Source organism: Eumetopias jubatus, unplaced genomic scaffold (assembly GCF_037043125.1).
Source record: "Eumetopias jubatus isolate StellerSeaLion01/CBP00866 unplaced genomic scaffold, mEumJub1_p1.0 scaffold_14, whole genome shotgun sequence".
Classification (NCBI taxonomy): domain Eukaryota; kingdom Metazoa; phylum Chordata; class Mammalia; order Carnivora; family Otariidae; genus Eumetopias; species Eumetopias jubatus.
The window spans coordinates 23,075,632-23,098,203 of NW_028274820.1; the positions used below are offsets into that span (position 1 = coordinate 23,075,632).

General features: G+C 38.3%; 1 protein-coding gene across 1 annotated transcript in view; it reads left to right on the forward strand.

Annotated features, from left to right (window-relative positions):
- The window catches only part of FBXL13 (F-box and leucine rich repeat protein 13), a 248,021-nt gene that overhangs the window by 15,817 nt on the left and 209,632 nt on the right, over nt 1-22,572 (forward strand). The window lies entirely within an intron of this gene.

Genomic DNA, 22,572 nt, shown 5'->3' on the forward strand with positions numbered 1-22,572 from the left:
TCGAGCCCGGCATCGGGCTCCCTGCTCAGCGGGGAGTCTGCTTCTCCCTCTCCCACTCCCCCTGCTTGTGTTCCCTCTCTCACTGTCTCCTTCTGTCAAATAAATAAAATAAAATCTTAAAAAACAAAACAAAACAAAAGGTAAATCTCTAGGTGCCTAGGATTGCTGAGTTAGAGGGCTCAGCCAAAGTTGAATATATATTAATTTATTTCTCCTTCACCCTCAGAGGAAAATGAAAAAAAAATTTTTTTACAAAGAATAAAACACTTTAATCCTTGAAGTTCAATATTTTCAATTACAGTATACTAAATATCAGCTTTGCTTTTTTTTTTTCCATTTTTCTTGCCCATACAGTTTCTTATACAGCTACAATTGCTGGTAAGAGAATTTTTAATGTTTTGACAAAATATTTTAAAAGATCACAAACAATTGTAATTGTTCCCATTATTAAGATTGCTTTGTATGGCCTCAGCGTGCAGTCATTTTTATGATCTGTCAGGACGCTGTCCTGCAAGGACTGCCTGTATATGCCTATTTATAACTATGTATTTGTTTCTCTTTATGCAAACAGAGAAGGAAACTGCGAGTAAGCCACAGAGTTACAGAAAAGTAGGAACTGCTCTCATAATAGCAAATAGAAAGACATTTTAACTGTGTGTTCCAGGATGAAAGAATCCACCATTGTCAGGAGGAAACTAACTTCACAGACTCGATTCTCATTGCTTAGGAAATGAAATCTCCAGATGGGTACTAATTACATGAAGAAAAGGCATCTATAACATTTTAGAAATCATTTTATCATGGAAAAATTTAAACACAATACACAAGAAGAACACCATAATGATCCCCCATGATCCAGCTTAAACAATAATCAACATTTTGCCAATCTTGTTAATTATTCTCCTCTTGCCCCCCCTTTTTTTGCTGAAGTATTAGAAAGCAAATCCCAGGAATTATGTTATTTTACTGGTAAATACATCAATGTGCATCTCTAACAAAAAAGACACGTCTAGAGAACACAGCACAGTGCCATTTTCTATGTAATGAAATTAGCAATAATTTCTGAACATCACATGGTGCTGATTATTTTCAGATATATATATATATATATATATATATCTGAAAAATTTATTTCAGTAGTCTGGTCGACCCACTTTTTATGAATCTGAATATATATATATATATATATATATATTCCATATTCAGCCCATATTTGAGTTACCCAAATTGTCTCAAAAATGCCTTTTTTAGGGGCTCAGTCGTTAAGCGTCTGCCTTCGGCTCAGGTCATGATCCCAGGGTCCTGGGATCGAGCCCCACATTGGGTTCCCTGCTCAGCGGGAAGCCTGCTTTTCCCTCTCCCTCTCCCCCTGCTTGTGTTCCTTCTCTCACTGTGTCTCTCTCTGTCAAATAAATAAATAAAATCTCTTTTAAAAAATGCCTTTTTTACACATGGCTCTGTCAAGTCGGAATCATGCAGGGTCCACACTGCACTTGGGTGTCAGACTGAAAGCCTCTTGTAATTAATCTACTTTCTTATTTCCCATGCCACTTCTTTATTGAGGAAAACATCATTTGTAAAATGTCCCACATTCTCATTGTTTCCTCTGGCATCATTTCATTTACTCTGTTTCTTGTATTTTCTGCAAGTTTGTAGTTAGATCTACAGACTTGATATTCAGGTTCTTTTTCCCCTTTTTCTCTCTTGGTGAGAAGAATAACTGCATAGGGGGTGTTATGTTCTTCCTAGTGCGGCACATGGGGGGGCATTCAGTAGTCTGGTCGACCCACTTTTTATGAATCTTGATTCCTATAGACAGTAACGTTATTGCTTATTAGTTTCATCTTACAATGCATGCATAACAGTTTTGGAATAACAATACTACAAGACCACTAACAATAAAACCACTGAATACAGGGGTGCCTGGGTGGCTCAGTTGGTTAAGTGTCTGCCTTCGGCTCAGTTCATGATCCCCAGGTCCTGGGATCGAATCCTGCATCAGCCTCCCTGCTGAGTGGGGAGTCTGCTTCTCCCTCTCCCTCTACCCCTACTCAACCCCCCAACTTGTCTTCTCTCTCTCTCAAATAAATAAATAAAATCTTTAAAATAAAAAACAAAAAACCCCACTGAATGCAGTTTAAGAAAAGTATGCAATTCAAAAAAATATATGCAATTTTTTGACCTTAAGATGTATATATCCTACCATATATTTTCAGTAAAAATAATATATTTTTTTGTTACCCAAAGTAATTCTTTCTTTGTGCCGATGGTCATCTTTTTTTTTCTTCGATAAAATTATGCTTTTCCAATTATGTATAATAGTACATGGCAGCAAAATCAAAACAATAAAATGAGTGTTCCGAGAAGTATTGCCTCTATTCATACCTTTATCTCCTCCCTATTCCATCCCTTTTTCTAAGTGTCCAATTTTAGTAGTTTTTAGTTTATCTATTTAGTTTTTCCATTGTTTCTTTTTGAAAAATATGAGCAAATACACTGTATTCCTCTCCCATTCAACTTCTTGCGTTCAAGTAGCAGACCATGTGTAGCCTTCTGCTTCTTGCTTTTCTCAATTAACATGTCCTAGAGATTGCTCCCTTTTATTTATTTTTTCTTTAAATTTTTTATTGTTATGTTAGTCACCATACATTACATCATTAGTTTTTGATGTAGTGTTCCATGATTCATTGTTTGTGCATAACACCCAGTGCTCCACGCAGAACGTGCCCTCTCCAATACCCATCACCAGGCTAACCCATCCCCCCAGCCCCCTTCCCCTCTAGAACCCTCAGTTTGTTTTCCAGAGTTCATCATCTCTCATGATTCGTCACCCCTCCGATTTACTCCCCTTCATTCTTCCCCTCCTGCTATCTTCTTCTTTTTTTTTTTTCTTAACATATATGGCATTATTTGTTTCAGAGGTACAGATCTGTGATTCAACAGACTTGCAAAATTCACAGCACTCACCATAGCACATACACTCCCCAATGTCTACCACCCAGCCACCCCATCCCTCCCACCCCCCACCACTCCAGCAACCCTCAGTTTGTTTCCTGAGATTAAGAATTCCTCGTATCAGTGAGGTCATATGATACATGTCTTTCTCTGATTGACTTCTTTCACTCAGCATAATACCCTCCAGTTCCATCCACGTCGTTGCAAATGGCAAGATCTCATTCCTTTTGATGGCGGCATAATATTCCATTGTGTATATACACCACTTCTTTATCCATTCATCTGTCAATGGACATCTTGGCTCTTTCCACAGTTTGGCTATTGGGGACATTGCTGCTATAAACATTGGGGTGCACGTACCCCTTCGGATCCCTACATTTGTATCTTTGGGGTAAATACCCAGTAGTGCAATTGCTGGATCGTATGGTAGCTCTATTTTCAACTTTTTGAGGAAACTCCATACTGTTTTCCAGAGTGCCTGCACCAACTTGCATTCCCACCAACAGTGTAGGAGGGTTCCCCTTTCTCCGCATCCCCGCCAACATCTGTCGTTTCCTGACTTGTTAATTTTAGCCATTCTGACTGGTGTGAGGCGGTATCTTACTGAGGTTTTGATTTGGATTTCCCTGATGCCGAACGATGTTGAGCAGTTTTTCATGTGTCTGTTGTCCATTTGGATGTCTTCCTTGGAAAAATGTCTGTTCATGTCGTCTGCCCATTTCTTGATTGGATTATTTGTTCTTTGGGTGTTGAGTTTGATAAGTTCTTTATAGATTTGGGATACTAGCCCTTTATCTGATATGTCATATGCAAATATTTTCTCCCATTCTGTCGGTTGTCTTTTGGTTTTGTGGACTGTTTCTTTTGCTGTGCAAAAGCTTTTTATCTTGATGAAGTCCCAATAGTTCATTTTTGCCCTTGCTTCCCTTGCCTTTGGTGATATTTCTAGGAAGAAGTTGCTGCGGCTGAGGTCAAAGAGGTTGTTTCCTGTGTTCTTCAGGATTTTGATGGACTCCTGTCTCACATTGAGGTCTTTCAACCACTTGGAGTCTATTTTTGTGTGTGGTGTAAGGAAATGGTCCAGTTTCATTCTTCTGCATGTGGCTGTCCAATTTTCCCAACACCAGTTATTGAAGAGACTGTCTTTTTTCCACTGGACATTCTTTCCTGCTTTGTCGAAGATTACTTGACCATAGAGTTGAGGGTCCATTTCTGGGCTCTTGATTCTGTTCCCTTGATCTATGTGTCTGTTTTTGTGCCAGTACCATACTGTCTTGATGATGACAGCTTTGTAATAGAGCTGGAAGTCCGGAATTGTGATGCCGCCAGCTTTGCTTTTCTTTTTCAACATTCCTCTGGCTATTCAGGGCCTCTTCTGGTTCCATACAAATTTTAGGATTATTTGTTCCATTTCTTTGAAAAAAGTGGATGGTATTTTGATGGGGATTGCATTGAATGTGTAGATTGCTCTAGGTAGCATTGACATCTTCACAATGTTTGTTCTTCCAGTCCATGAGCATGGAACGTTTTTCGGTTTCTTTGTGTCTTCCTCAATTTCTTTCATGAGTATTTTATAGTTTTCTGAGTACAGATCCTTTGCCTCTTTGGTTACATTTATTCCTAGGTATCTTATGGTTTTGGGTGCAGTTGTAAATGGGATTGACTCCTTAATTTCTCTTTCTTCTGTCTTGTTGTTGGTATATAGGAATGCCATTGATTTCTGTGCATTGATTTTATATGCTGCCACTTGCCTGAATTCCTGTATGAGTTCTAGCACTTTTGGGGTGGAGTCTTTTGGGTTTTCCACATACAGTATCATATCATCTGCAAAGAGTGAGAGTTTGACTTCCTCCTTGCCCATTTGGACGCCTTTGATTTCTTTTTGTTGTCTGATTGCTGTGGCTAGGACTTCTAATACTATGTTGAATAGCAGTGGTGATAGTGGACATCCCTGCTGCGTTCCTGACCTTAGGGGAAAGATTTCAGCTTTTCCCCATTGAGAATGATATTCGCTGTAGGTTTTTCATAGATGGCTTTTATGATATTGAGATATGTACCCTCTATCCCTACACTCTGAAGAGTTTTGATCAAGAAAGGATGCTGTACTTTGTCAAATGCTTTTTCTGCATCTATTGAGAGGATCATATGATTCTTGTTCTTTCTTTTGTTAATATATTGTATCACGTTGATTGATTTGCAGATGTTGAACCAACCTTGCAGCCCAGGGATAAATCCCACTTGGTCATGGTGAATAATCCTTTTAATGTACTGTTGGATCCTATGGCTAGTGTTTTGGTGAGAATTTTTGCATCCATGTTCATCAAGGATATTGGTCTGTAATTCTCCTTTTTGATGGGGTCTTTGTCTGGTTTTGGGATCAAGGTAATGGTGGCCTCATAAAATGAGTTTGGAAGTTTTCCTTCCATTTCTATTTTTTGGAACAGTTTCAGGAGAATAGGTATTAATTCTTCTTTAAATGTTTGGTAGAATTCCCCTGGGAAACCGTCTGGCCCTGGGCTTTTGTTTGTTGGGAGATTTTTGATGACTGTTTCAATTTCCTTAGTGGTTATAGGTCTGTTCAGGTTTTCTATTTCTTCCTGGTTCAATATTGGTAGTTGATACATCTCTAGGAATGCATCCATTTTGTCCAGGTTATCTAATTTGCTGGCATAGAGTTGCTCATAATATGTTCTTATAATTGTTTGTATTTCTTTGGTGTTGGTTGTGATCACTCCTCTTTCATTCATGATTTTGTTGATTTGGGTCATTTCTCTTTTCTTTTTGATAAGTCTGGCCAGGGGTTTATCAATCTTGTTAATTCTTTCAAAGAACCAGCTCCTAGTTTCGTTGGTCTGTTCTACTATTCTTTTGGTTTCTTGTTCATTGATTTCTGCTCTGATCTTTATTATTTCTCTTCTCCTGCTGGGTTTAGGCTTTATTTGCTGTTTTTTCTCTAGCTCCTTTAGGTGTAGGGTTAGGTTGTGTATTTGAGACCTTTCTTGTTTCTTGAGAAAGGCTTGTATTGCCATATACTTTCCTCTCAGGACTGCCTTTGCTGCATCCCAAAGATTTTGAACAGTTGTGTTTTCATTTGCATTGGTTTCCATGAATTTTTGAATTCTTCTTTAATTTCCTGGTTGACCCATTTATTCTTTAGTAGGATGCTCTTTAGCCTCCATGTATTTGAGTTCTTTCCGACTTTCCTCTTGGGACTGAGTTCCAGTTTCAAAGCACTGTGGTCTGAAAATATGCAGGAAATAATCCCAATCTTTGGTACTGTTTGAGACCTGATTTGTGACCTAGGAAATGATCTATTCTGGAGAATGTTCCATGGGCACTAGAGAAGAATGTGTATTCTGTTGCTTGGGATGGAATGTTCTGAATATGTCTGTGAAGTCCATTTGGTCCAGTGTGTCATTTAAAGTCTTTATTTCCTTGTTGATCTTTTGCTTAGATGATCTGTCCATTTCAGTCAGGGGGGTGTTAAAGTCCCCCACTATTATTGTATTGTTGTCAATGTGTCTCTTTGTTTTTGTTATTAATTGCCTTATATAATCGGCTGCTCCCATGTTAGGGGCATAGATATTTACAATTGTTAGATCTTCTTGTGGATAGACCCTTTAAGTAGGATATAGTGTCCTTCCTCATCTCTTATTACAGTCTTTGTTTTAAAATCTAATTTGTCTCATATAAGGATTGCCACCCCAGCTTTCTTTTGGTGTCCATTAGCATGGTAAATGGTTTTCCACCCCCTCACTTTCAATGTGGGGGTGTCTTTGGGTCTAAAATGAGTCTCTTGCGGACAGCTTATTGATGGGTCTTGTTTTTTAATCCAATCTGCTAGCCTGTGTCTTTTGATTGGGGCATTTAGCCCATTTACATTCAGGGTAACTATTCAAAGATATGAATTTAGTGCCATTGTATTGCCTGTAAGGTGACTGTTACTGTATATTGTCTGTGTTCCTTTCTGGTCTATGCTGCTTTTAGGCTCTCTCTTTGCTTAGAAGACCCCTTTCAATATTTCTTGGAGGGCTGGTTTCGTGTTTGCAAATTCCTTTAGTTTTTGTTTGTCCTGGAAGGTTTTTCTCTCTCCTTCTGTTTTCAATGAGAGCCTAGCTGGATATAGTATTCTTGGCTGCATATTTTTCTCGTTTAGTGCTCTGAAGATATCATGCCAGTCCTTTCTGGGCTGCCAGGTTTCTGTGGATAGGTCTGTTGCCAATCTAATGTCTCTACCATTGTAGGTTACATATCTCTTCTCCCGAGCTGCTTTCAGGATTTTCTCTTTGTCTCTGAGACTCGTAAGTTTTACTATTAGATGTCGGGGTGTTGACCTATTTTTATTGATTTTGAGAGGGGTTCTCTGTGCCTCCTGGATTTTGATGCCTGTTTCTTTCCCCACATTAGGGAAGTTCTCTGCTATAATTTGCCCCAATATGCCTTCTGCCCCCTTCTCTCTTTCTTCTTCTTCTGGGATCCCAATTATTCTAATGTTGTTTCATCTTATCGTACCGCTTATCTCTCGAATTCTGCCCTCGTGATCCAGTAGTTGTTTATCTCTCTTTTTCTCAGCTTCTTATTTTCTTATGGAAAATAAGAAGTCTAGCAGATTGGATTAAAAAACAAGACCCATCAATAAGCTGTCTGCAAGAGACTCATTTTAGACCCAAAGACACCCCCACATTGAAAGTGAGGGGGTGGAAAACCATTTACCATGCTAATGGTCTTCTCTATCACTGATTCTCTCTTCTGCCTCATTTATCCTAGCAGTTAGTGCCCCCATTTTTGATTCCACCTCATTAACAGCCCTTTTGATTTCGACTTGGTTAGATTTTAGTTCTTTTATTTCTCCAGGAAGGGTTTCTCTAATAACTTCCATGCTTTTTTCAAGCCCAGCTAGTATCTTTAAAATCACGATTCTGAACTCTAGGTCCGACATCATACTAATGTCCATATTGAGTAGGTCCCTGGCAGATGGTACTACCTCTTGTTCTTTTTGTTGAGGTGATTTTTTTCGTCTTGTCATTTTGTCCAGAGGAGAATAGATGAATGAGAGAACAAAATGCTAAGAGGTTAACTACGTCCCCAGAAAATATACTCTAAACAAATCAGAAAAGTCCTGAAACAAGGGGAAAAAAAAGGGAAAGAAAGAAAAAAGAAAGAGAAAAAAAAAAGAAAAAGAAAAAGAAAAAAACAAACAAAAACAGAACAATACAAAAAAAAAAAACAGACTATGATCAAATATGATCGGGCTAGTGCATAGATCAGTGCCACATACTAGATTTTGGGTGTATTTTAGTCCTTTAGAAGAAAGTGCCTCCTAAAATTTTAAAGAAAGACTTATATATGTACAAAATAAGGGTTGATACAATGAAGGGATGGAATATGAATGTAAAGATGAAAATTTTAAAAATTTTGAAAAAGGAATTGATAAGGTGCTTGAAAAAAGAAGAGGATTAAAAAAACGAAAGAAAGAAAAAAAAAGGGAGAGAATGTGATCAGGCAGGAGACTAGAACAAAGCCATACACTAGAGATTTAGGGTATATTTTGATCTGTTAGAAGAAACTGTATCTCAAAATTTTAAAGAGAGAACAACTTATATATGTATGGCAAAAATAAGGGTAACTACTATGAAGGGATAGAATATGAGTCTAAAAATGAAAAATAAAAATGTTTTTTTAAAAAACGGATTGAGAAGATGTTGGTTGAAAAAGGGAAAAAGAAAAATTAAAAAAAAAGTTAAGAAAATTAACTTTGAAAGACTAATGAATCATGGTAAAAAAAGCCATGAATTCTATGTGCAGTATTCCCCTAGCGCTGGAGTTCTCCCGTTCTCATTGATCGGTAAATTTGGACTTGGCTGGCTGTTCTTGCTGCTCTTCTGGGGGTGGGGCCTGTTGCCGTGGTTCCCAAATGTCTTTGCTGGAGGCAGAATTGCCCCGCCCTTGCCGGTCCGGGGTAAGCAATCTGCTCGGGTTTGCTCTCGGGAGTTTTTTTTCCCTGCAAGCTTTCTGTACAGCTTTGGAGGGCGAGAGTGAAAATGGTGGCCTCCCAATCTCCGCCCCAGAGGAGCCGAGAACTTGGGGCCCTGCTCCTCAGTGTGCCCCCAGAGAAAAGCAGCCAGTCACTCCCGTCTCCCTGGTCTCCGGCCACACTCCATGCTCACCCGGCCCGGGACCGAGCATTTCTATCATCTGGCACCCGACTCCGTGTGGAGTCTCCCAACCCAGCAGTTCTCTGTGGTGCGCTCCCACGCTGCTCCTGGAGGAGGAAAGGGAGTCTCCCCAGATCTGCCGCTTGTTGGGTCCCTGCTGGAGGAACAGTGGCCGGACTGTGCCACAGATCACGGTTTATGGCAACCCTGAGCTGAGAGCCCACACCTCGGCTCTGTCTCTGCCTCTGGCTTTCCTGCTCCGATCCCTGGGAGCTCTGCCGCACTCAGGCACCCCCGGTCTTTCTGTGACCCCGAGGGTCCTGACACCACACTGTCCGGCGAGGGTTCCACCCCCCGTTAGCCACTGGAGCGACGTCCCTCAGCAGAGCGGACTTCTAAAAGTTCCGATTTTGTGCTCCGCGGCTCTATCACTTGCCAGAAGCGGCCGACAGAGGCCCCCTCCCCCGCCGTCTATCCTCCCGAATATCGCCTCGGATTCACTTCTCCGCACGTCCTACCTTCCAGTAAGTAGTCGCTTTTCTATTCAGAGACTTGTTGCTATTCTTCTCTTCCATCTCCTGTTGAGTTCGTAGGTGTTCAGAATGGTTTGATCCCTGTTCAGCTGAATTCCTGAGACCAGACGAGATCCAGGTCTCCTACTCCTCTGCCATCTTGCTCTGGACCTATTTTTTATTTTATTATATTTTTTAAAGATTTTACTTATTTATTTAACAGAGACAGCAAGAGAGAGCATGAGCAGGGGGAGGGGCAGAGAGCGAGGGAGAAGCAGACTTCCCGCAGAGCAAGGAACCCAATGCGGGGCCCGATCCCAGGGCCCCAAGATCATGACCTGAGCCAAAGGCAGACGCTTAACCGACTGAGCTACGCTGGTGTCCCTGAGATTGCTCCCTTTATAAATGATGTTATGGGGGCATACTGGTGTAACAAAGTTTAACTATGAAAAGGCAACTTAACCCTATGACCCTGGTGGCTAGGGTTTTAATCATTTGGGAGAGGCAGGCAGATCCTGTGTCCCAAATGAGAATCAATTGGTCGATAACCACATCCTATATCCTTGCTGGTTTGCAAAATATCCTTTTTCTTTTAAAATTTGGTAGATTACTCTTTCTTGAGAAGGCATCAAACTAAGTATTACAGTAACCTGGAAGGAATAAAAATAATGAAGGTGAGAAATAATGAAGATATGAACTGGATTCACGTTGTTTACATTAGGATAAATTTAAGTGTAAAGTAAGTAATAATAGTTGACGATAGGGCTTTTGTATACTTGTCCACTATGTATGGCATTTGAGAGTTCTAAAGAACATTTGCATAAGTTTTTAATTTTGTTTAAATTGTTTCAGGGACTTTACTTAAAATTTGTAATAAACATTTACATGTTTAAGAAAATTGATTTTTCAAAGTGGTATTTATTTAAATATGTGTTTATTAAATAGAGCCCTAAAATACAAATATCAGGCAATGTTTGTCTCCAGGCATAAGAGCCCCTTGGGCATTAAAGATTGTTTCAACAATATGCAGAAGATAAAAAGTATAAGACAATCACTTATATAAATCCAACACTTTATACCACATCATAGCACTATTACAGACACTGCTCATTTCTGTATTAAAGACATGGTTTCTTTTTAGTATTTTTGTTATTACTCTGAACTTTTCCAGCCTATGAAAAATAAAAAAAAATCAGAGTCGGGAGGGATTTGAAGTAATGCATTCAACACATATTTGTAAACCCTGTCTCAATCTGTTTAGGATGCTATAACAAAATATAGCAGTTATAAACAACAGAAGTCTGTTTCTCACAGTTCGGGAGGCTGGGAGTTCCAAGATCAAGGCGCTGGCAGATTCCGCGTCTCGTGAGAGCCCAGTTTCTGGTTCATAAACTGACATCTTCTTGCTATTACCTCATATGGCAGAAGGGGTGAGGGAGCTCCCTGGAGTCTCTTTTATAAAGGCACTGATACCATCCATAAAGGCTCCATCTTCATGAGCTAATCATCTCCAAAACGCCCCGCCTCCACATACTATCACATTAGCGATTAGGTTTCAACATAAGAATTTTAGGGGACACAAACATTCAATCCGTAGCAAAACCCATACTATCTTGCTAGCATTATTCTAGAATGATGCTATATGGGATATTAATGAAGTTCATGAATGAAGTAAAGACATGGTACTTTAAAATACGATGAGATATGTTAAGATAATTTAATATATGATCTCTGACTCAAGAATTAACCGAGCAAAAAAAGGAATTGCCTACCAGAAGAAAAAGTTTGTTATAATATACTAAAAAACAAAAATTATAATATGAATTTAATAATTTACATTTATTTTTTGTTTGGTTCTTACCAGATTCCTAATATTGTGCTAGGTACTTCAAATATTATAGAAGTAAAATTTTTTTCTATTGGCATTATGGAAATGCATCAATTTTCTCAGATATAATAAATGGATAGTGTCTAACAAAGTTAAAAATTAAGGGGACCAATTACTGCTGACATTAAAGAACCATAAATTCAGTATCTGTTTGTAAGTTAGCATTTATGGTTTGTAATGATATTTCATTTTTTTTCCATTTATTACAAAATTTCCCAGGCCTCATCAGCCTGGGATTCAAGGAAAACAATGTTGATAGTAATATTCCAAATTTCACTGCCTCTAGTCCCTATCTTCATAAGGTTGATTTCCCCTTAAAATTCCAACCAGTTGTATCTGGGAATCCCAAAGCTGTCCTGTGTGAATTCAAGAATTCCTCTTAAAGGTCTGTCCCAGCCCATTTAGCTGCCTGAAGATGGAGCCTTAACACTGATGCTCTTGCCTTCTTGAGAGCCCCGAAGTCTAACGCAGGTGGAGCCCTAGGCTTCTTCAATCACAAATCCTTAAAATGCCAAAATAATGCTCCTTTCTCTGGACTCATTGCTCTACTCAAACCATATCTGGTGGTCACACTGTTTGAAAGAGATACTTTTATGAAGACCTCGAATCAGTCAAACTTGCACTTTAAGACTAATTCCACAATTGTTTGCCTGCTGAAATGGTACCACTATGTGGCAAGAGCTTAAAACATACACGTTCCCAGTAGCTTTGGAATGAAATGCTTCTTGATTAAATTTTAATTGGAGGGATTGCATTATTTCAAAATATGGCACAATGTAAGACTTTTGTAATATTTTTATCACATTATTTCAAATTTTCAGAACTTCAAAGTCAGACAAAAGTGGATGACACTGTGCTGTGTGTGTGCTGAACAGAAGTGGAGGAAATGTCTTCTCTCACTTTGTGTTACACAAATAGTGCCAAGTGTCCGATAAGAGCAGTTCTTTGGGATTTTCCCTGCAGTCTCCTTTTCCTTAAGGCTCCGACCCCCAATCCATGGAGCTGAGACTGATGCTATGCAGCACCCCACCACACACCCCCTGCCTTCTAGTCATTCTTTCAGATGATAGGAGAAAACTCTTTTTTCAGCCTCTCATAAAACAAATTCAAAACAAATCATTCAAATTGGCTTCTAGAACTTTTTCTGTAAAAATATACTAAAGACACCCAGATAACTGAATTCATCAGATTTAGTTTGGGACCATGCCTTGTTTGCCCTTCATAGTCATTAAACATTGAAAAATACAGAAAAGGAGAATGAAGAAAAATGTGGGAAATCCTTCAAATGAACTGAGTCATCAGTGCCAACACGCGGTCCTTGTTTAAACGCTAGTTTGAAGAAACTAAGATATTGGGGGGGAAAATTCTAGAGATTAGGATATGGAGTGGGGATTAGATGAAATGAAGCAATCATTGTTAATTGTCTAAGTTGAGATAATGCAGTTGTGGTTGTGAAGAAAATGTGATTATATTTTAGAAATAGATACTAAAAGTTTTGGTTTGTATACTTTATATACTTCAGAGACATCATTGACAATGTTAAATGTAGACTATGGGTATTAGGTATTTATTCTAATTTGTGAGTTTGAAATTTTTTTAATAAAATATTTTTAAGACTGAGTTGTAATATGCTACATGTGGTATCTTTTAAAAAAAGAGATCAATATTGTATTTTACTTCTTTTTATCTTTCTTCCAAACTATAAAAAATGTTTCTTTGAAACTAGTGTGTTGAATACATTTTCACTGAATCATATTGTATTCTGTTGGAACTCAGTTTAAAACAGAGGGCCTTAATGCAATGGATGAGACATAGTCTCAGTAGTAATAGCAACTCATCATAGTGATAATTCCTACAGAGGTGGGGGAGTGGGCATGAGTAGTTTACTAAGTTTCACAGGAGATTCTAATTGGCCTCCAGAGAAGGGGCCACCAGCCTAAAAGAAAAGAGCAGTGTCAAATTCTAAATAAATGTTGAAAAAATTCTTTTGCAACCAATTCGTTATTGAGACATTGCCACTCTAACTTTAGGAACCATCTCCCATGGCAGAATGTTTTTTTCTTTTATTTCCAGACTCAGAGCTGATCTTATCATATAACTGGACTCTCAGAAATTGTATAGAGATGGACCTTCCTCTCCTTCTCCTTTTCTTCAATTATCACTCAGTCTATGTGTAACAACCCTTGTGAGAAATTGGTGCGAGTGGTCTGTGAGGGCCTGGAAACAGAGCACTCACTCTGAGGCCATTTATACCAATGCCAGGTTGCTTTTTATCCAGCAACTTCCCCACAGTCATTGCTTGAATCCTTGATTCTTCATTTTTAGAAGCCAGCTGGCAAAGAATTGGCAGTTTTCCCAGGAAGTCAGTTAGTCCATACATAGTTGCTGAGCTCCAACTCTGTGCAATCCTATCAGCTAGAGTAAAAAAGTGAGAGAAAGAATATTTTCTGGTCACTAGCAGTTACTAATATACAGCAGCTATCAAGAGTAGAAAGCAGTGGGGAGGGTGGTGGACTAGCAGGACCCTGAGCGCACCACACATACACCAAGTCAATAGCTATTACATGTATTGCACCTAACTTTGGAAATAAGCTGAAGATTGGCAGATCATATCTTCCACAGGTAGTTGCAGAGAGAAGTCCACATTCAAAAGCACAGGAGGGGTGGAGATATGGTCAGGAACCAAACCCCTTGTGTGACTAACCACAAATGGGAAGGACACCGCAAGCACAGAGGAGTGAGGAGATCAGACCCCACACCAGGCACCACTGGCCCTGGGGACCCTCACTGGGAAGATGAGTCCCCATGACACCTGGCTTTGAAAATCGGTGGGACTTAACTCTGGGAGCTCTAAAAATCAGCAGGGCTTAACTCTGAGAGAGCTGGAGGGTGATAGGGAGCCAAGCCTCCACCCTTAAAGATCCAGGATACTAAATGAATCTGTGGCGATGCAGCACAGAAGCAGAAATTTGAAAAGTGCCTGGGGTATACTTGAAAGAGACTTATTGACTAATTTTAGGACATGTGTTGGATCTGCAGGAGAGTTCTTTGGGAACAGAAGTGCTAGGGGAAGCCATTTTTCTTGCCCTCCCCCAGCCGAGATAGCTGCATGCTTGTGGGAGCCTGTTTTAATACTCTCCATCTATTGATTACTAGCACTGCTGGCCCTGGCATTCTCTTTCAGCCTCACCCCATCCAACCCACCTACCTTGGGAGGTGTCCCTCCAAAGTGGCTCCTGGCAGGCATCCCTGGCTAGAACCAGTCCCTCTCCAAAGTGACCCCTGGTCTGTAGACATGGGGAGATAACCCCACACACCAGCCCACCTGCAGTTTCTCCAGCAGGGCCTTTGAGCTGGCTGCATAGGAAACAAGACCTGCCTATTAGTAGTGCATCCACAACTGTCACAGCAACTAATTGCAGAGAGCCAGGCCAAGGGCCAGTCTTACCCACCAGTGGGCCCACAGCAATCAAGACTCAGCCACAATGGGAGGACACATGTAGCCTATACAGGGGATACCCCTGGAGCACTTGGTTCTGGTGTCTGGGGGGACTGTGCTACTATGCACCATAGGACCTCATCTATACAATGTCACTACTTGCAAGACCAGGAGACATAGGTGACCTACCTAATACATAGAAACAGACACAGAGAGTTAGACAAAATGGGGGAGACAGAGGGATATGTCCCAAATGAAAGAATAAGACAAAATCACAGAAAAAGAGCTAAACAAAATGGAGATAAGCAATACATTTAATAAAGACCAAAGTAATGATTATCATCCAACTGAAGGAGAGATAAAAGCCACCTAGATAAACAAAAGTTAAAGGAGTTCGGGCGCCTGGGTGGCTCAGTTGGTTAAGCGACTGCCTTCGGCTCAGGTCATGATCCTGGAGTCCTGGGATCGAGTCCCGCATCGGGCTCCCTGCTCAGCAGGGAGTCTGCTTCTCCCTCTGACCCTCTTCCCTCTTGTGCTATCTATCTCTCATTCTCTCTCTCTCAAATAAATAAATAAAATCTTAAAAAAAAAAAAGTTAAAGGAGTTCATCACCACTGAACCAGTCTTACAAGAAATGTTAAAAGGAATTCTTAGAAAGAAAAGACCGTGCCTAGAAGAAAATTAGGAAAGGAAAAAATTTCACTGGTAAAAGCAAACATATAGTAAAAATAGTAGATTAACTACTTATAAAGCCAATATGGAGTTAAAACACAAAAGTAGTAAGATCAATTATATCTACAACAATTAGGGTTTACACAAAGTAAAAAGATGTAAAATATGATGTGAGATACATAAAATGTGAAGGGGAGAGTAAAAAGTTAGTGCTTTTAGAATGTGTTCAAACTTAAGCCTCCATCACCTTAATATAGACTGTAACATAGGGTGTTTTTTATGAACCTCATGGTAACCACAAATCAACAACCTGTAATAGATACACAAAAAATAAAGAGAAGAGAATCCAAGCATAACACTGAAGAAAGTCATCAAGCCACAAGGAAAGAGAGCAAGAGAAGAGAGGAATAGATAACTACAAAAACAACCAGGAAACATTTAACAAAATGGCAATAAGTACATACCTATCTATCAATAATTAATTTAAATATAAATGAACTAAATGTCCCAATTAAAAAAAATAGCATAACCAAATGGGTAAAAAAAATAAGACCCCTCAATATGCTGCTTACAAGAGATTCAGTTTAGATCTAAAGATACATACACATGGAAAGTAAACGGATAGAAAAAGATATTCCGTGCAAATGGAACTGGGAAGAAAAAAAAAGCCAGGGTAACACACTTATATCAGACAAAATAGACTTTAAAACAAAGACTGCAACAAAAAAAAGAAGGACATCACATAATGATAAAGGGATCAATCCAACCAGGGAATGCCATTGTAAATATCTATGCACACAACATAGGAGCACCTAAATACATAAAGCAAATATTAACAGACATGAAGGGAGATTGACAGTAATACAATAATATTAGGGGTATTTAACACCGCACATACATCAACTGATAGATCATCCAGACAGAAAATCAAGAAGGAAACAGTGGCTTTAAACAATACATGAGACCAGATGAACTTAAGAGATATATACAGAACATTTTATCCAAAAACAGCAGAATATGCACTCTTTTCAAGTACACATGGGACATTCTCTAGGATAGATAATATGCTGGGCCACAAGATAGGCCTCAATAAGTTTAAGAAGATTCAAATCATATCAATCATCTTTTCTAACCACAATGATATGAAACCAGAAATCTGTTACAAGAAAAAAAAACTGGAAAAAACACAAACACATGGAATCTAAACAATATGCTACTAAACAAGCAATAGGTCAAAGAAGAAATCAAATTGGAAATCAAAAAATACATGGAGACAAATGAAAATGGAAACACAAGGGTGCAAAATCTTTGGGACACAGCAAAAGAAGTTCTAAGAGAAAAGTTTATAGTAATACAGGCCTATCTCAAGAAACAAGAAAAATCTCAAACAATCTAACCTTATACCTCGAAGAACTAAAAAAAGAAGACTAACAAAGCCAAAGTCTAAATTAGTAGAAGGAAGGAAATAATAAAGATTAGAGTGGAAATAAATGAAAGCGAGTAAAAAAAAACCAAACAATAGAAAAGATCAATGAAAGCAAGAGCTGGTTTTTTGAAAAGATAGACAAAGTTGATAAACCTTTAGCAAGTTTCATTAAGAAAAAAAGAGAGGATGCAAATAAATATTTTTAGAAATGAAAGAGGAAAAATAACAAACATCAGAGAAATACAAAGGATTAAAAGAGAATACTATGAAAATTATATGCCAACATATTGGGCAGCTTGGAAGAAATGGATAATTTCCTAGAAACATTCAGTCTTCCAAAACTGAATTAGGAAAAAAATAGAAAATTTGAGCAGACCAATTACGAGTAATGAAATTGAATTGAATCAGTAATAATAAAAAAAAGCTCCTAACAAACAAAACTCCAAGACAAGATGGCTTTACAGGTGAATTCTACCACACATTTAAAGAACAGTTAATACCTATCATTCTCAAACTATTCTAAAAAATAGAAAGGAAGGAATGCTTTAAATTCATTCTATGAGACCAACAATACTCTGATACCAAAACCAGACAAAGACACTACTAAAAGAGAAAACTACAGGCCCATATCCCTGGTGAAAATACATGCAAAAATCCTTAACAAAATATTAGCAAACCAAATTCAACTTTACATTCAAGGGATTGACCACTACAATCAAGTGGGATTTATTCCAGGGATGCAATCTTTGCAAATCAATCAAAACAATGCAACACATTAACAAGAAGAAGGATAAAAATCACATGATTATTTCAATAGATGCAGAATTATTTGACAAAATACACATCTACTTATGATAAAACTGTCAATGAAGTGGGTATACAGCAAACACACCTCAACATAATAAAGGCTATATATGAAAAACCCATAGCTAACATCATACTCAATGGTAAAAACTGAAGGCCATTTCTCTAAGATCAGGAAGAAGACAAGGATGTCCACTTTCACTGCTTTTATTCAACATAGTATTGGAAGTCGTAGCCACAGCGATCAGACAAGAAAAAGAAATAAAAGGCATCCAAATTGGTGAGGAAGAAGTAAAACTGTCACTGTTTGCAGATGACATCATATAATATATAAAAACCCCCAGTACTCCACCAGAACACTATTAGGATTAAACGAATTCACTAAAGTTGCAGGGTAGAAAATTAATATACAGAAATCTGTTGTGTTTTTATACACTAATATATTGCACAGTAGCAGAAAGAGAAATAATAAAAAAAAATTCTATTTACAATTGCATCAAAAGAATAAACAAGCTATGAATAAACTTAACCAAGGAGGTGAAAGACCCATACTCTGAAAACTACAAGACATCGATGAAAGAATTGATGATGACGCAGATGAAAAGACATACCATCCTCATGGATTGGAAGAATTAATGTTGTTAAAATGTCCATAATACTCAAAGCAATCTACAGACTTAAGGCAATGTCTATCAAAATACAAACAGCATTTTTTTTTTTTTTTACAAAACTTGAGTAATACTAAAATATTTTTGGAACCACAAAAGACCCTGGATAGCCAAAACAATCTTGGGAAAGAGCAAAGCTGGAAGTATCACAATCTCAGATTTTAGGCTATACTACAAAGCAATTGTAATCAAAACAGTATGGTACTGGCACAGAAATAGACCCATAGATCAAGGGAATAGGAAAGAGAGCCCAGAAATAAGCCCACAATTACACTGTCAATTAAACTATAACAAAGGAGGGAGGATTATACAAACTATTTGAATGATCCCTAAAGAATAGTCTAGGGAGCAGGAATGTACAATGGGTAAAAGACAGTCTCTTCAACAAATGGTGTTGGAAAAACCGAACAGCTACACGTAAAAGAATGAAACTGAACCACTTTCTTACACCATGCACAAAAATAAACTCAAAATGGATTAAAAACCTAAATGTGAGACTTGAAATCATAAAACTTCTAAGAGAAAACATAGACAGTAATCTCTTGGACAATAGCCTTTGCAACATATTTATGGATAGTCTTCTCAGGCAAGGGAAACAAAAGCAAAAATTAATTGCTGGGAGTACACCAAAATAAAAAGTTTTGCATGACAAAGGAAACTAACAACAAATGAAAAGACAACCTACTCAAGGGGAGAAGATATTTGCACATAATATATCTGATAGAGCTTAAAATCCAAAATATATAGAGAACTTATACAACTCAACACCAAAAAACACAACACAAATAATCCAATTAAAAATGGGCAGAGGATCTGAATAGACTTTTTTTTTCCAAAAATAACATACAGATGGCCAGCAGATGCATGAAAAGATGCTCAATATCACTCATCATCAGGGAAATGAAAATCAAAACCACAATGAAATATCACCTCACACCAGTCAGAATGGTTTGTATCAAAAAAACAAGAAATAACAAGTGTTGGTGAGGATGTGAAGAAAAGAGAACCCTTGTGCAATGTTGGTGAGAATGTAAATTGGTGCAACTAATATGGAAAACAGTATGGAGTTTCCTCAAAAAATTAAAAATACCATATAATCCATTAATTCCACTTTTGGGTATTTATTTGAAGAAAATGAAAACACTAATTTGAAAAGATATATGTACCCTTATGTTTACTGCAGCATTATTTATAATAGCCAAAATATGGAAGCAACCCAAGTGTCCATCAATAGATGATACATGGATAAAGAAAAAGTGGTACATATATATAATGGAATATTCTCCAGCCATTTGAAAAGAATGAGATCTTGCCATTTGTGACAACATAGATGGACCTAGAGGCTGTTATGCTAAGTGAAATAAGTTAGAGGAAGACAAAAGCCAGATGATTTCACTTACATGTGGACTCCAAAAAACAGAAGAAATGACTGAACAAACAAAAAACAGAACAGACTCATACATTCAGAGAACAAACCGATAGTTGCCAGAGGTGAGGTGGGTGGGGAATACGGGAAATGGAAGAGAGGATTAAGAGGTACAAGCTCTTAGTTAAGAAATTAATAAGTCATGGAGATGAAAAGCACAGGATAGGGAATCTAGTCAATAATGTAAAAATCTTGGGCGCCTGGGTGGCTCAGTCGTTAAGCGTCTGCCTTCAGCTCAGGTCAGGATCCCAGGGTCCTGGGATCGAGCCCCACATCGGGCTCCCTGCTCCGCGGGAAGCCTGCTTCTCCCTCTCCCACTCCCCCTGCTTGTGTTCCCTCTCTCGCTGTGTCTGTCTCTGTCAAATAAATAAATAAAATCTTTAAAAAAATAATGTAAAAATCTTGTATGATGACAGATGTTTTACTACACTAGTTGTGGTAACCACTAACGTATAGAAGTTTTTAATTACTTTGTTATATACCTGCAACTAACATTGTGTGTCACCTGTATTTCAACAACAATGATACATATAAATACATAAATGAATGAATGAATGAAAAAATATTTCAAGACACCGCCCCCCCCCAAAAAAGTAGAAAGTAAGTGGCTGGAGCAACAGTGAAGACGTTGAGCAGTGGAAGCAGAACCGTGTGACTGAGTGTACCGGCATGGGTCTTATGGTTAGACTGGCCAGAGGGCTGCTGAGCATCAGTTGCGCTGACACAGGCCTAGCCCCAAGTGGGGGATGGGGCTTTACTCGGCTTGAGCCTTTGCTGCAGGTCAGTGCCCCAGTGACACTCTCATTTTTGTTCTTAAGATTTTATTTATTTGACAGAGAGAGAGAGCGAGAGCAGGAACACAGGCAGGGGGAGTGGGGAGGGAGAAGCAGACTCCCCGCTCAGCAGGGAGCCCGATGACAGGCTCGATCCTGAGACCCTGAGATCGTGCCCTGAGCAGAAATCGGATGCTTAACCGACTGAGCCACCCAGGCGCCCCCCAGTGACACTCTCTTAAAGCTATTTTCTCTGTGGAGAAAAACAAGAGGATGCCAACAATGAGGAAAAATCATAGCTATTTTCATTCTATCGGTGTTTTTATTTATTTATTTTTTGTTTAATTGGGAGAACAGTATATGTGAAATTAAAATAAGAACTTAGGGAAAGGAACTCTTAAAAAAAAGGAATATTAGAATGAGAAACTCTTCCAGCATATAAATCACGGATTGATGAGGACTTCAACTTCTTTCAAGAATAGAATAGAAAGAACACTTTTATGCTGATTTAAAGAGTTGATTATTAGAAAACTTGAATTCAAGAGTTACGAGCTGAATTATAATTTTTGTTTTCATTCATTTGATCATGTAGTATGCTCATTTTTAAATGAACTATGCCATATTATTGTAGATATTTATATAGTACTTTCCAGGTTGTATCTTCTAAAAAAAGTTTAATCTTAGGAAATTTAAGGGCTAGTGGCAGAGCAGGAAAATTGTATTGTAGATGAAATTTGTCCTTACTTCTGCCACTTCATTCCTTTCCTGTTTTTTTTTTTTAAGATTTTATTTATTTATTTGACAGAGAGAGATGCAGCGAGAGAGGGAACACAAGCCGGGGGAGTGGGAGAGGGAGAAGCAGGCTTCCCGCTCAGCAGGGAGCCCGATGTGGGGCTCAATCCGAGGACCCTGGGATCCTGACCTGAGCTGAAGGCAGATGCTTAATGACTGAGCCACCCAGGCGCCCCTCCTTTCCTGGTTTTATCCACCCTGCTGTGATATCCCCAATACTCTTTGTTCCTCTGGATTCCTTTCCCTTATGAAAATCAGAATTTAGTAAAAACTGACTTCAGTGATTTATGTTCTCCCTCACCACAAGCATAATTTACATATAATCTCCATCAAGCTGAGGATTTCCAAATGTCATTGAACCTCAGGCAGAATATCAGGGGGCCTTTGTTGTATGCCTTAAATAACTCCATGATTAACATGTGTATGTTGTATCTATGACCTCAACGAAGCACTTACAGCAATGTGCAAAGGAGAAAAACATTTGTCTTTGAAAAGTGGAATTCAGAATTCTGGCAGTTGGTAGAGATTTGAACCAAACAGATGTTTGGCCACATGTCTATTTATATGGCAAACAGGGTAGTGAAAACATGAGAAAAAATAACACCATTAGTACTTCACAGTACCATGTACATATAACAAATGTGTAATGTGATATTATTTTTACTCATTAAAGAATGTACAGAAGGTACAGATGATTTCAGGAATGCTCAGTTAGCTGTTCCCACATGTTAATGTATGTTATTGTGAATAGTTGCAAATGATAGATAAATTTGCATTTCTTTCAGCATATTCCAAAATTTTAATTTATGTGGCTTTCCTATTTTTGGTGAGGCATTCCTGTAAGGTTTTTTTTTTTTTTAAAGAAAATTTCACTTTATACTCTTGAGAAGGCAAAATCATTCAGTTTAATGGTGACCAGCAGACCCACAACTCTATACTTCCTATCACTACAACTGACAATAATAATAATACCATAGAACTTACTTAAAATGTTTTAAAGTAAATAAAATACGATGAGAAAATTTTAAGCTGCGATTTTAACTTTTGAAAATTTGGTAACGG